A 15,055-nucleotide genomic window follows, 5' to 3' on the forward strand; every position below is an offset into this window, starting at 1 on the left:
TGATAAACAGAAGTGAGCTGTACTGTAAAGAGGATTCCTAAGTTTGTTAAAAAGTTGGACTAGATGACTTTTAAATTTCCCTTTCAACTCAAAGATGTGGGTCTAAAATTCTTCCTACGTTATAAGTGACAGCCCAAAAGCCAGTTATTTAATAACAATCATTTTATTTGTTTTATATATATGTATTTTGTATAGAAAGGTATAAAGATTAAAAACACCATCACCCATAGTTGTATCACCCAAGTGTTATTAGTAACAATCTGATATATTTCTTTCTGTAATTTTTATCTTATTTTGTTTTCTCATAAAAGTTATATGCATTAAATGGACATTTTCATTGTCTACACTATAATTTTTCTTAATATTAAATTATCTAAAATGATACAAAGGTTTTGACTTCTGACTAGTGAATTAATGACATTGTTTATTTCCCAGAATATTTGTTATACTTTTCCCAGCCAATGAAAATGATTTCATTTCAAAGGTCTTTAAAATGTGTCAATTAGCATTAAAATGTATTGCAGACCAATATTAGTAGGTGAATTATAAATACCATCACATTAGACATGGTCCCAGCCCATCCCTAAAAGGCTCATGGCAATTTTAAATCCAAATTGTAAGACTTATGGGAAGGGATTATACATTAACTAATCTGATAACTTATAAATATCTTCAAGTTGCTGTGGAATGACTCTGTTTTCAAGAAGACAGAGGGAGCCAATACATCTACTTTCATTAAGAAGCTGAAATTAAATTTGAATTTCCTTCTTTCCAAAGGTTGGTCTCTTATGTTTGCCTTATACTATATATTGTCTTGTTGGGGGGAACCATGGGGATAGGCATTAACATATTTTATCTAATTATAATTACTTGGTGTAGTATTCTGATTGCCCAACTACGTTAGCAAGTAAAAGAAAAGTAGGGAAGTTTAGAAATTAATTAATTCTCTCAAATTGTATTCTGTAGATATTTGTTAGCTATAAGTCTCAAATTTCTAGGTGCTTATTACTCAATCAAGATAAGACAGGATAATAACTAATAAAATGATGTGTGAAATGCAGTGATAGAGATGTATGCAAAGCACTGTATGGTCATGAAGATGGTTGGGCTTAATGATGCCTGAGAAGTTTGGGGAAGGTTTTACATAGGAGATAACTAATAGAAATGGGAGGTCCTTTCTGCAGTGTAAATAGCATTTTCAACAAATGACATTTTCATGAAGAAAGGGCACGAGTTTACAAAGTCACTACAAATGATTCAGCAAGGTTGAAACACTGTTTACCTGTTGAAGGGGGCTAGCCCCTCCACACTTGTGGGTATTTCTAGTCAGGCGGGACGAGAAACTGAGAAAAGAAATAAGACACAGAGACAAAGTATAGAGAAAAAAAAGTAGGCCCAGGGGACCGGCGCTCAGCATACAGAGGACCCGCACTGGCACCGGTCTCTGAGTTCCCTCAGTATTTATTGATTACTATTTTCACTATCCCAGCAAGAGGAATTCGGCAGGAGAACAGGGAGACAGTGGGAAGAAGGTCAGCAAGAAAACATGTGAGCAAAGGAATCTGTGTCACAAATAAGTTCAAGGGAAGGTACTATGCCTGGATGTGCACCTAGGCCAGATTTGTGCTTCTCTCCACCCAAACATCTCAGTGGAGTGAAGAGTAACAGAGGAGCACTGCTGCCAGCATGTTTCACCTCCCGCCACAGGGCGGTTTTTCTCCTATCTCAGAACTGAACAAATGTACAATCGGGTTTTATACCAAGACATTCCGTTCCCAGGGACAGGCAGGAGACAGAGGCCTTCCTCTTATCTCAACTGCAAGAGGCCTTCCTCTTTTACTAGTCCTCCTCAGCACAGACCCTTCACAGTTGTCGGGCTAGGGGACGGTACCCCTGGTTTATTGAGAATGGAGAATGGCGATGACTTTTACCAAGCATACTGCCTGTAAACATATGGTTAATAAGGCACATCCTGCACAGCCATAGATCCCTTAAACCTTGATGCCATACAACACATGGTTCTGTGAGCTCAAGGTTGGGGCAAAGTTACAGATTAACAGCATCTCAGGGCAAAACAATTGTTCAGGGTACAGATCAAAATGGAGTTTCTTATGTCTTCCTTTTCTCAATAGACACAGTAACGGTCTGATCTCTGCTTCTTTTCCCTACAGCATGTATCTTAAACTCAGCAGTTACAGTGTAGTGTCTTCAACTTTATCTGCACCACCCTCTTCTCCCCTTAGATTGAGGCCTTGAAGTCTAGAACCCCGTCATATTCTTCTCTGTGGCCTGAGCAACAAGCTAGTACCTGGTCCACAGTTAAGAATCAATAAGTGTTTGTTGAACAAATAAATAAGGAGTAAATGAATGAATGTACAATCTATGGCTTAGAAATACTAAGTTTTGGTATTTTTATAATAATTTTGAGTTTATATTTATAGTTTTTAAGAAATTTCTTTTATTTTAGTCAGTTTTTATCAGATCATTAAATAAGAGAGAAAAAATCAATATGTTGGATTTACTTTACTTTCATAGGCTTTTCTACAGTGTAATTAATAGTCATTGTGTCTACTTTCTCTGGTCTTATTTTCTTCTCAAACTATTGTAAGATGACTTCTACCCTCCTACTCCACTGAAACTTCTCTCTCTCTCCCTCTGTCTCTTTCTTTTTAGAGACAGGGTCTCATTCTATTGCCCAGGCTGGAGTGCAGTGGTACAATCATGGTTCAATGTAGCCTCAAACTCCTGGGCTCAAGCTATCCTACCACCTCAACCTCCCAAGCAGCTAGGACTACAGATGTGCACCACTAGGCCCAGCTAAATTTAAAAATGTTTTTGAGAGATGGGGTCTCTCTATGTTGCTCAGGCTGGTCTTGAACACCTGGCCTCAAGTGATCCTCTCACCTAGGCCTCCAAAAGTATTGAAATTATAGGCATGAGCCACCACACTGAGCCCACTGAAACTTCTCTAGCAAGGATCACAAATGGACACAACCTTGGTACATCTAATGGATGTCCTTATCTCATTGAACTTCTTATGTTCCTCCACATTTCTCTGCATTTATCACTTCTGCCTTCACTCATGCTGTCTCTGCTGTCTGGAATGTTACACGATCCATACACATGCACATACACGCACACGTGCGAGCATACACACACAGACGCGCGAAAGTGTGCACACGCGTGCGCGCACGCACACGCACACACCCCTCCCTTCCTGGCCTCTTACCTAGCTGATTCCTAGTCATTCATCCTTAGGTTTTTGTGCCTGTGTCACTTCCGCAGCAGGTCAGGTATTCCTTCCTTGTGCTGCCTGCTCATAGCACACAGGGTATGATGCTACTATTACATTTATCACGTAGCCTGGGAATTATATGTTTGCATTTCTCTCTGTGACTATACTGAGAAATTTGGTGGGGGGAAGGAATATTTCTTTCTGTATACTTTTGTATCCCTTATACCTCTCATAGTCCCTGATTGGTAATCAACATACTGGTGTTCTCATTGTTAATAAGAATAGTGAAAACTTAGGGCAACAGACTGAAGGTCTTTGTGACAAGTAATTTTTGTTTAAATGGGATGGATGACAGTGACAGAGCTCTAAATTTCTACTAACCAGCTGAGACACGATGGCAAAGAAGCAGATTGCTGTGATTGGAGCTGTAATTAGCGAACTGGGTGCCATTAAGTGCTGCTTAGATGAAGATCTGGAGCCCACCTGCTTTGAAAGATATGATGATATTGGAGGTCTCTGGAAATTTCAAGTAAGTTTAGATTTCATTTGGTTTTAATCATGTAACTTTAAAAAAAAAAGCTAGAACAATTTGATGCTGGTTTCCTCAGAGGAAACATATAGCACATCACATTTTAGGAATTACGTAATGACTCTAATATTCTTGCTTATATTACGGATTAACGGAGGAATTATATGAATATATGTCAATTTCAGATTAAGCCATGAAATTTATCAGATTCTCTTCAGGGTAGCTGAGATTCCATGTGGTCATCAAAAATATTAGAAAGATATAGTGGTTGAGGATCCTTTCAACTGATCAGATGATATTGTGCCCAAAGTTAGAGATGTCACACCATTTTTTCCCCTGACTTAGCATGGGTATACAGTAGGGTAGGATGGTCTATTGCTGGGCTTCTCCCACGTAATCTCATATTCTCTTCTGTGGTCACACCTGCTGACTGGCCATTGCATGGTATCTTCTCTTGTCAATCAGAGGGCAATGACTTTTTATTTCTCTCAGTTCTTGGTAGCAGGAGATTTATTGCCGTGAGGAATTCAAACTTGGTGCCAAACGTTGAATAGGCTTAAGTTCCTGGGTGGTCTCATCTTCTTTTGGTGCTTCATTCTGCCATCCTTGGAAGTGCCCTTGAAGTCCAACACTTCTGATCAGTATTTTCCAGTTCTGATAATCCCAGAGAGCCACTCTGCTCACCAGTCATGGCTTGCTTTCTCATGGGTGTGCGTGAATGAGCAGATTTCCTTCTCTTGCTCCTGGCTCTTGTGCCCACCCAGACCATGTTTCAAGAGCCAGAACCCTCTCCATCCAGAATATGGAGAGTGGGCTTGAGGCAAAGTTATCAACAATGCTGCCCCACAGGGACTTTCCTCAGGTGCCACTGGAGCAAATCAGTGCCCAATCAGCATTCAGATAGACCCTCCAACCTGCTGTTAGGGTCATTCAGATATTCTTCCATAACCTGTGGATTTTCCTGTGTACAGTTTTAATTGACCTTCAGTTCTAAATGTCCTATAATACCCATTTTGTTTCTTCTTTAAGAGTGCATTCATTCAACAAATATTTTTGGGGCCCTACTCTGTGTCAGGAACTTTTCTAGGAGCCAGGAAATATATTAGTAAACATGAATACAAAAATCCTTGCCCTTAAAAAGTTTACATTCTAATAGGAAAGGATAATTAAATTAAAAAGTAGTATGGTTAATGCTGGTAAGGATAATAGAGAAAAATAAACCAGGAAATGAGAGTTTGATGAATATAAATTAAATATGTGCTCATGAAAAGCCTCAAAATGATTTTTGACAAGGAATTGAAATGTAAGAAAGAAAGCTGAGAAGAGATCTGGGGGAAGGGATTGAGAGGAATCTTTAAGTGCAGAGCTGTGAGGTGGGAGCATGCCTTGCATGTTAGGGAAGAACCAGAGAGCCGATGGGGCTAGACTGTAGTGGCCCAGAGGAAGAAGTCTAGGAGGTGGTCAGAGGGGAATGGGAGCCCAGATCATATTAGCATTTAGACGCCATGATAAGGACTTTGACTTCCATATAGATTAAAACCATGAGATGGTTTTAAACAAAGGAGTAATGTTCTATGGCTTGTGTATTAACTATAAAAGGCAACCCTGATTGCTCTATTGAGAATAGAACAAAGAAATGCTAAGAAATTTGTCCAGTTTGAAAGCTACTCAGTAATGTTCCAGTGGGAGATCACAGCAAACTGCACCAGGTTTCTAGATACACAGATTTTTAAAAAATATGTTATAATTTCTTATATGTTGACTTTTTCTATTTCTTTTTGAATTCACGTCATATATTTAAAAAGGTTTGTGTCTATTTTATCTTCTTAGTGGATAGTTCCTTTTATCCATACAAAACACCTTTTTGTTCCTTTTACCTTTAATTATGTTGTGTTGGTATTAATCATGTATGCATGAATTTAAAATTAAAATATTACTAAAGTAGATATCTTTTTGTTATACCTTGATAAGCATATTTTTTCCATCACTTAATTTTCTGTTTTTTGTTTGTTTGTTTGTTTGTTTGTTTTTTGAGACAGAGTCTCGCTCTGTTGCCCAGGCTGGAGTGCAGTGGTGTGATCTCAGCTCACTGCAAGCTCTGCCTCCTGGGCTCACGCCATTCTCCTGCCTCAGCCTCCTGAGCAGCTGGGACCACAGGCGCTTGCCACCATGCCTGGCCAATTTTTTTGTATTTTTAGTAGAGACAGAGTTTCACCGTGTTCTCGATTTCCTGACCTTGTGATCCACTCACCTCGACCTCCCAAAGTGCTGGGATTACAGGCGTGAGCCATTGTGCCCGGCCAATTCCATCACTTAATTTTCAATTTTACTTCATTTTATTTTAGGTTTGCCTGCATAAAACCTGGTTTTACTTTATTGTTCAATGTAAAACCTTCTATTTTTCTTATTTTAAAAATTGTGCTGAGGTGTAATGTATGCATTAAAATACATAAAGTAAGCTGATCTTATGTGTACAGCTTGATAATTGTTATATATTTATATATCTATACAACTACTGCTTAAGCAAGATATAGACTATGTTCAGAATCTTAAAATAGTCCCGTGTGTTTCTTCACTATTTTGATGCTTATCACCATTAATTACTCCTGATTATCTTTGAAACAATGCATTTATATTATTTTTTGTATTTTTTGACTTTTAATTTATGTAGTTGAGATTTATTCAAATCATGGATGTAGCAGTAGTTTATTTTTTATTTACCATTAATGTGTAGTATTCCAGTATATGAAAATACTGCAATTTATTCACTTAGTCTCCTGTTGATAAAATTTTGTGTCTGGTTTCTTTCACCCATCATTTGTGTATGTCAAATGCATTCATTATATGAGAATAGCTTTAATTCGTCTAAAAATTTTAATTGTTGCACAGTATTCCATTGTTTGAATATACCACAATGTATTTAGTCTTTCTTTTTTTGTCGAAATTTGGGTTGTTTTTACTATTTGGCAATTGTGAAAATTCTTGCACATGCCTTTTGGTGGATATAAATTTATTTCTTTTGGGAACATTCCTAGCAGTAAAATACCGATTCAAAGTTTAAGCATCAGTAGATATTGCCAAGCAGTGTTCTAAAATGAATGTATCAATTCACATTTCCACCAATAATGTATGAGAGTTCCACTTGCTCTACATCCTTCCAAATGCTTAGTATTATTAGTCTTTTTATTTTGACCATTCTGGTGGATATGGAGTGGTATTGATTATAGTTTTGCTTTGTGTTTCCCTCATGGGTACAGATGCTGAACATCTTGTAATATGCTTATTGGCATAGATATTCTCATTTGTTAAAAATTTGTTCAAGTCTTCTGTCCATTGTCAATCTAGTTTGTCTATCTTTTTTCTTTAGTAAGAATTTTTTTTATATATTTTGTATATGAGTCTTTTGTTGCATACATTTGTTGTGAGTATATTCTGGTATGTGGTATGTGTTTTTACTATCATAAAGATAGCATACCTTTCGACAGAGACTCATGATTTTAATGAAGCCCACTTTATCAAGGTTTTTAATGGTTTGTAATTCTTTGTGTCACAGATAAGAAACTTTTATTTATCCCAAAGTCCTGAAGATGGTTCCTTGTATTTTCTTCAGAACCTTTATTGCTGTACCTTTAATGTTTAGATTTATGATCCATTTTGATTTACATTTTGTGTATGGTGAGATATAAGGATCCTGTTCATTTTTCTCATATACAGATATCCAGTGGATATAGCACCATTTATTGAAAAGATCATTATTTCCCCCATTGAGTTACAATAGTGCCTTTTATTTATTCATTCATTTTTGGAAATTTGGTGACTATTTATGTGGAGTTTTTTCTTAGTGTGTATCACTGGTCCATATTTCTATCCATACATCATTGCTGTATCTTTATAGTAAAGTTTGGCATTTTTGTTTTTCTTCCTAAGTATTTTCTTTAATTTTCAAGGATGTCTACATTTTAATGTAAGTTTTAGAATTAGCTGTCAATTTTCGCAAAAATATCTGCCAGAATATTATTTGGGATTGCATTGGCTTTATGGCTATAGTTGGAAAGGATTAAATTTTTAATAATACTGAGTCATCTCATTTATGTAATAGTATGTCTATTTATTTATTACTTTTTCACTTCTCTCAGCAATCATGTAGAAGCCTTGCATATCTTTTCTTAGATTATTCTTAAGTATTTGATGTTTTTTATGCTGTTGTAAATAATAGCTGTTGTGAAAGTTCCACTTTTCAATTTGTTGCTAGTAGATAAAACCATTAATTTTTATGTGAGCTTTGTATCCAGCAACACTGCTAAATTTTGTAATGCTTTGAATGTAGATTATTTTGGATTTGCTATGTACATAATCATGACTTCTATGCTTAATAACAGTTTTACTTCTCACTTTCCAATATTTATGACTTTTGTTTCTTTTTGTTCCTTATTGCATTAGCTGGGTCCTTAAGAATAATGTTGCATAAAAGTGCTAATAGAAGATATCTTTTTATTCTTCCCAACCTCACCTAAAAGAAAAACTGCTCAATATTTTACCAGTAAGCACGATGTTAGCTAAGATTTTTTGTAGATTAAGAAAATTTCCATCTATAAATAGTTTGTGGAGAGTTTTTTAAAGTCACAAACATACGTTAACATTTATAAAATGATTTTTCTGCATCACCTGAGATCAACATCTCAATAATTAGCATTGCTATGTTAGTGCAACACATTTTATAGATTAATATTCAGATGATAAAATAAATTTTTGTTTTCAGAAAAACCTACTTGGTCATTTGAAAATATTTTTAGTCATTGCTAGATTAGATTCACAATTTTTTTCTGATATTTTTAACTTGCTAAAATATAATTTTCATCAATGTTTGTGAGACCTTATATTATAATTTTCCCCTCTTATAATGTCTATCTCAGGTTTGATATCAAGGTTATTCTAACTCAAGATTATGAAATGAGTTCAGTAGTGTTTCTGTTTCTTCTATTTTCTTAAATAATTTCTGTGCAATTGGTATTATTTTATTTTCTTTAAATGTTCAGAAGAATTCAACAGTGAAACCATCTGAGCCAGTTTTCTTTGTAAGAAGCTTTTTAATGACAAATTCAACAGATATAAGGATTTCAATTTTTCTTTTTCTTTTCATGTCAGATTGGTAAGTATTGTTTTTCAAGGAATTTGTCCTTTTTTCTAAGTCAACAGTTTAAGGGGTATTATTCATAATAACCTCTTTAAATATTTTTTACTATGTTTAGATTCTATAGTGTTATTTTATTTTTATTCCTAATATTGACAATTTATGTTTTCTCTTTTTGGGGATAATCTTGCTAGGGATTTATTAATTTTCTTAATCCTCTAAAATAACAAACATTATCATGCTGTGTACTGTTCATTTAATTTGTATTTCAATGATTTCAGCTTATATTTTTATTATTTTCTTTTTCTTCATTTTTGTGTTTATTTTATTGTTCATCTAGGTTGTTTTTTAAAAAAAATATTTTGGATTCAGCAGTACATGTGCATGTTTGTTACAGAGGTAAATTGCATGTCACAGGGATTTGGTAGACAGATTATTTCTTTTACTCATGGCAAAGGGTGAAGCAGGAGCAAGCCTCCCACATGGTGGGAGCGGGAGCAAGAGAGAGAAGGAGGTTCCACACACTTTTAAACAGCCAGATCTCCTTAGAACTTACTCACTATTGCAAGGACAGCACCAGGGAGATGGTGCTCAACCATTCATAAGAAATCTACCCTCATGGTCCTGGACCCCACTTCCAATACTGGGGATTGCAATTCAACATGAGATTTGTGTGGGGACAGATATACAAACTATAGTAGATTTTTCTCCATCCCTTTACTTTGAGCCTATGGGTGTCATTGCTTATGAAATGGATGAAGACAGCATACAATTGGGTCTTGCTTCTTTATCCAAGATGCATGCCACTCTGTGCCTTTTAATTGGAGCATTTAATCCACTTACATTCAAGGTTAACATTGATACGTACAGATTTGGTCCTGTTGTCAATGAGCTATTAGATGATTATTATGCAGACTTGATTGTATTGTTGCTTTATAGTATCAATGGTCTATGTACTTAAGTGTGTTTTGTGGTAACCATTAACAGTATCTCCTTTCCATAATTAACACTCCCTAAAGGATCTCTTGTAAGAGAAGTCTGGTGGTAACAAAATCCCCTGGCATTTACTTCTCTGAAAAAGATCTCATTTCTCATTCACTTATGAAGCTTAATTTGGCTAGATATGAAATTCTTGGTTGGAATTTGTTTTCTTTTCTTTAAGAACGCTGAATATAAGGCCAGGCACGGTGGCTCACTCCTGTAATCCCAGCGCTTTGGGAGGCTGAGGCAGGTGGATCACCTGAGGTCAGGAGTTTGAGACAAGCCTGGCCAACATGGTGAAGCCCCATCTCTACTAAAAATCTAAAACTTAGCTGGGCATGATTGCACATACTTGTAATCCCAGCTACTCATGAGGCTAAGGCAGGAGAATCACTTGAACCTGGGAGGTGGAAATTGCACTCCAGCCTGGGCAACAGAGCAAGGTTCTGTCTCAAAAAAAAAAAAAAAAAAAAAAAAAAAAAAAGAATGCTGTATACAGGCCTCCAATCTCTTCTGGATTGTAGGGTTTCTGCTGAAGTGTCCACTGTTAGCTTGATAAGGTTTCCTTTGTAGGTGACCTATCCCTTCTCTCTAGCTGCCTTTAACATTTTTTTCTTTCATTTCATCCTTTGAGAATCTAATGACTATGTGTCTTTGGGATGGTGGTCTTGTATAGTATCTTACAGGGACTCTCTGCATTTCCTGAATTTGAATGTTAGCCTCTCTAGCAAGGTTGGAGAAATTTTCATGAAGGATATCCTCAAATGCTTTCTAAGTTGCTTGTTTTCTCTCCCTCTCTTTCAGGGATTCCAGTGAGTCATAGATTTGGTCTGTTTACATAATCCCATATTTCTAGAAGGTTTTGTTCTTTTATTTTTGTTCTTTTTTCTTTATTTTTTTCTGACTGTGTTCATTGATCTTCAAGCTCCGAGATTCTTTCCTTAGCTTGGTCTATCTGTTAATACTTGCAATTGTATTATGAAATTCTTGAAGTGAGTTTTCAGCTCTGTCCAAACAGTTTTGTTCTTTCTTAAAATGACCATTTTGTCTTTCAGCTCCTGTATCATTTTATTGTATTTCTTAGATTTCTTAGATTGGGTTTTGACTTTCTTCTGAATCTCAATGATTTTTGTTTCTTCCACATTCTGAATTCTAGGTCTGTCATTTTTACCTATTTTAGCTTGGTTAAGAACCATTGCTGGGAAACTAATGTGGTTCTTTGGAGGAAAGAAGGCACACTGCTTTTTGAGTTGCCAAAATTCTTGTGCTGGTCTTTTCTTATCTGTGTGGGTTGATATTGCTTCAGTCTTTGAAGCTGCTGTCCTTTGGGTGAGGTTTTTTGCTTTAATCTTCTTTGATGCCCTTGGGAATTTGATTGTGGGATAAGATGGGTTCAGTTGACTGGCTTCATTTCTAAAAGATTTTAGGGACCCAAAACTCAGCTCAGTATTCCAGACTGTGTCCTCTAACTGGGGGACTGGTACCAGCCCCAGCTTTGTTCTCTGATGTTAGGATCCTGCTGCACTGGAGGGGCCAAGGTGCTCCTGGTCCACTGGCCATAACACTCCAATGGGGGAGTGTGGGTCAAAGTACCTCTTCAAGGTGGGGCAGTAGGATCCATGCTCACTTGCATGTGCTAGCCAGCTGCAGCAGCGCATCAGCTGGGGAGGGTGCTGGAAGGGGAGCGGTTGCCGTCATCTGTGCTAGCACTACCTACTACCAGCAGCGGTCGCAGCAGTAGAGGCGTGGCACTCATAAAAACAGGATTGCCAGTGCCCATGAGCACATCCATCCTGCAGGGGTGACCTGGTGGGGTGTCAGCGAGGAGGGGGATGGGAGGTGTGGCCTGGCATCATGGGGTGGGGTGTTAGCAGGGATGGGGTAGTGGGGTGCACTTGTGTGTTGGTGGGGGAAGGCTGGCTCTCTGCTGGAATTCTTCTATAGTTAAATGCAGGCAGCCCAAGAAGGAGCTATGATTAAAGCACTGGGAAGCACCCCAGCTGGGCATCCATGGTTGCACTGCCAGCGGGTGTAGCCAGGCTGGGGCCCCAGGTGAGGCCAGCAGACAGGGGTACACAGATCAGACTGTCTTCATCCCACAGGCAAGACCACCCTGCTTTGTCCAGGTCCAAAGTCACCCTAAAGCTAAAGTCTCCTAGAGGAACATAGTTGAGCCTTGGGAGATGGGTGCTCCAGCCATGCTCCACTATACCTAACCCTCTGAGCTCCACATGTGCTTGAGTCCTGCCCCACCAACTCTGTATATGAGTTTCTTCATGAGTTTCTCCTAGAAAAACTTTGTATATTAGTTTCTCCATTTGATTCTGTTAATTTTTACTTTACATATTTTGAAATTATGTTATTAGGTGCATTTGAATTTAAGATTTTAATATCTTCCTGTAGAATTGACATTTATATTATTATTTCTTTCTCTTTATGTCTAATAGTTCCACGATATCTAATTTGTCTAATGTAGCCACTCCAGTTGCCTTTTGTCTCTTGTAAATAAAATAAAGAGGTTTTGTCTGGTATTTTATTTTTTGTTTTAATTGGAGTGCTTACATATAATAAAGCATGAATATATTGGGTTTTAATTTACTATCTGGTATGCTTTTGATTTGTTTTATATCCTTCTTGTTTCTTTACTCTTGATTTCCTTCTTTCTTTTGGTTTTACTCATTTTTTATTTTTTTGTACATTAATTATTTAGATATCCATTTTTGAATTATCCTTTTTAATTTTAATGCATATCCTTGTCTTATTGCTTTCTACCTGAAGAAGGCAAAGATCTTATAACAGTTTAGCCCCGTTTTCTGACCCTTGTGTTATTATGTATTTTACTTGAATATTTTATAAACTCTACAAGATATTACTATTACTAATGTTTTAGTCAATATTTTTATGTTTATCCACATATTCATGATTCCTAGGGTTTTCATTTCTTCCAGTATTTCATGGTTCCATCTTTGTTTATTCCCATTTAGCCTGAGGAACTTCCTTGCATGTGTCTCATAGTGTGGGATTGCTGGCAACAAATTCTCTCAGTTTTTGTTTGTCTGAATGCAGGTTTATTTCACTTTCATTTTTGATGGGTATTTTCACTGGTATTGAAGTTTATTTCAGTATTTTAAAGATAACATTCCAGTCTTCCTGACTTCTGTCATTTCTATTGAGCAATCAGACATAAGCCTATTGTTGACTCAGAGTAACTTCTTTCTCTAGTAGATATGGACAGAAGAGAGAAAATGTTCATGGAAAAGTAAAAGGCAATGTTCTTTATTATTCCCAATTACTTTTCTTCTCTAAAATATTTCATTTAGATTCTCTTGTTATTGTAAAGTTTATTTTATTAAGAGAATCTTTCTCCTGTAGAAAAATACTTCAGAGAAAATGCCTAGTATTTACAAGTAATCTGTGACCATCAATACTTCCAAGGAGATGATGTGCTTCAGTGACTTCCGTGTCCCTGATAATTTTCCCAAGTACATGCACAGCTCCAAACTCAGGACTACTTCAGGATGCATGCCACACACTTTGGCCTCCTCGATTACATTGGTTTTAAGGTAAAATCTAAGTAAATCATTGCATAGTCAATGTGTGTGTGTGTGTGTGTGTGTGTGTCTGCGTGTGCATGTATGTGTGCAGACACACTCAATTGTACACACATGAGCTATATTTGGCATCTTCTGGTACGATCAGAGAAAGAGATCATCAGTGAGCTTCCACCCTAGAAAATCACCCCTTATAAAGAAGTAATGTTTTGAATATTTCACTTGAATATAAGGTTGAAGAATTTTGCCCAACAGAACCTATTCTAATAAGACTTTGGTGTGGCATTGTAAGGGTCCTTTCTGTCAGCCTTAAATTCAACTGTTGAAGGACTTAGAATAGTGGCAGTAGTAATTGAGCCATATTATATTGTGTGTATGTAGAATAAGAATGAAGGGAAGGTCATATAAGCAACACAAGGAAGACTTTTTTCAGATCCATGTAGTTCCCATAATCTACCACCATGACCCCCAACTCACACTTAAAAATCCATCTCTATAGTCATGGTGGAATATTAATTCCTATCTGAAACTCAAAAGCCAAGTGCAGGGAAACTGAATAAGTTTGTGCTAAAATATGAAAAATATAAGGAATATTAGTCTCTTGCATGTGGAAGTCATCCTGGAAGGATATTTCTCTTGCAGCTTCAGTCACTCCTCTGTTTTTTCACTGTTAAGTATTAACTATTTCTATTTCTATGGAAAATTGGATTTTTAAATAAAATACCTGTAATATCTTGAAAATGCACACACGGCAAAGGCAGTCACTGTGGGAGTGGGAACTAAAGTGAGAGCAAATGCCTCTGATGAAGATAGAAGAGTCTCAGATAAGTTGTATTACTCAGACTCATGGGGTTTGGGGGAGGAGGGATTAAAACTGAGAACTGTGATAGTGATTCACCTATGTTTTGCCCTTGTTCTCAGACCAAAGTGCAAAGTGTGAGGAAGCACCCAGATTTTTCTGTCAATGGACAATGAGATGTTGTTGTGGAGACTGAAGAGAAGCAAGAGACTTTGGTCTTTGATGGGGTCTTAGTCTGCAGTGTACACCACACAGATCCCTACTTACCACTTCAGTCCTTCCCAGGTATGTTACTAAGAATCTGTTTGGTAAAAGAGTACTTTCCAGATATCCCACAGAGCAAAATGATTGAGCACGAACTTTATTACTAGTCTCTGGTCACATTCAATAACAAACAACTAAATACCCAATATTTATGTTAACAGGACAATACTAGACAACAAAAATAGGCAAACACACATCTGTTTTTTACTTTCTATAGTTTTAAATAGCTTCTAATTAATGATAACAATTAGCCCTGGCCCACTTTCAACTGGTTTTAGTTTTGTGTCCATTCATCTGATCTCACTTCCTTTCAGAGAAAGTGGAATTACTAAAAATAAGGGGCAAATGGCAAGCAAAGCAAGCAAAAAGCTGGCAAATCCACAAACTTAAAAATTTTAGAGTATGGGACAAAATTTTAAATAACATTCATTTATCACTGGTTTTCATTGCTTGATAAAAACACACTAGCAGCTTACTGTTTGGTAAATTCCTTTGAATTCCGTTTGGTAAAATGGTGCCCATCTCAAATGAGACTATTACTTGAAAACAAAACAAAACAAAAAAG

The 15,055-nt window shown here is 36.8% G+C and overlaps 2 long non-coding RNA genes across 5 annotated transcripts in view; one reads left to right on the forward strand and one right to left on the reverse strand.

Moving 5' to 3' along the window:
- LOC105492971 (uncharacterized) overlaps nt 1–15,055 on the reverse strand; it is a 151,656-nt gene that overhangs the window by 11,890 nt on the left and 124,711 nt on the right. The window lies entirely within an intron of this gene.
- Nucleotides 604–13,433, forward strand: LOC105492973 (uncharacterized). The gene is made up of 3 exons (XR_011610738.1): nt 604–777; nt 3,620–3,764; nt 13,249–13,433. It is a non-coding gene; the product is annotated as an uncharacterized lncRNA (long non-coding RNA).

The sequence above is a fragment of the Macaca nemestrina genome, chromosome 1 (assembly GCF_043159975.1).
Source record: "Macaca nemestrina isolate mMacNem1 chromosome 1, mMacNem.hap1, whole genome shotgun sequence".
Lineage (NCBI taxonomy): Eukaryota > Metazoa > Chordata > Mammalia > Primates > Cercopithecidae > Macaca > Macaca nemestrina.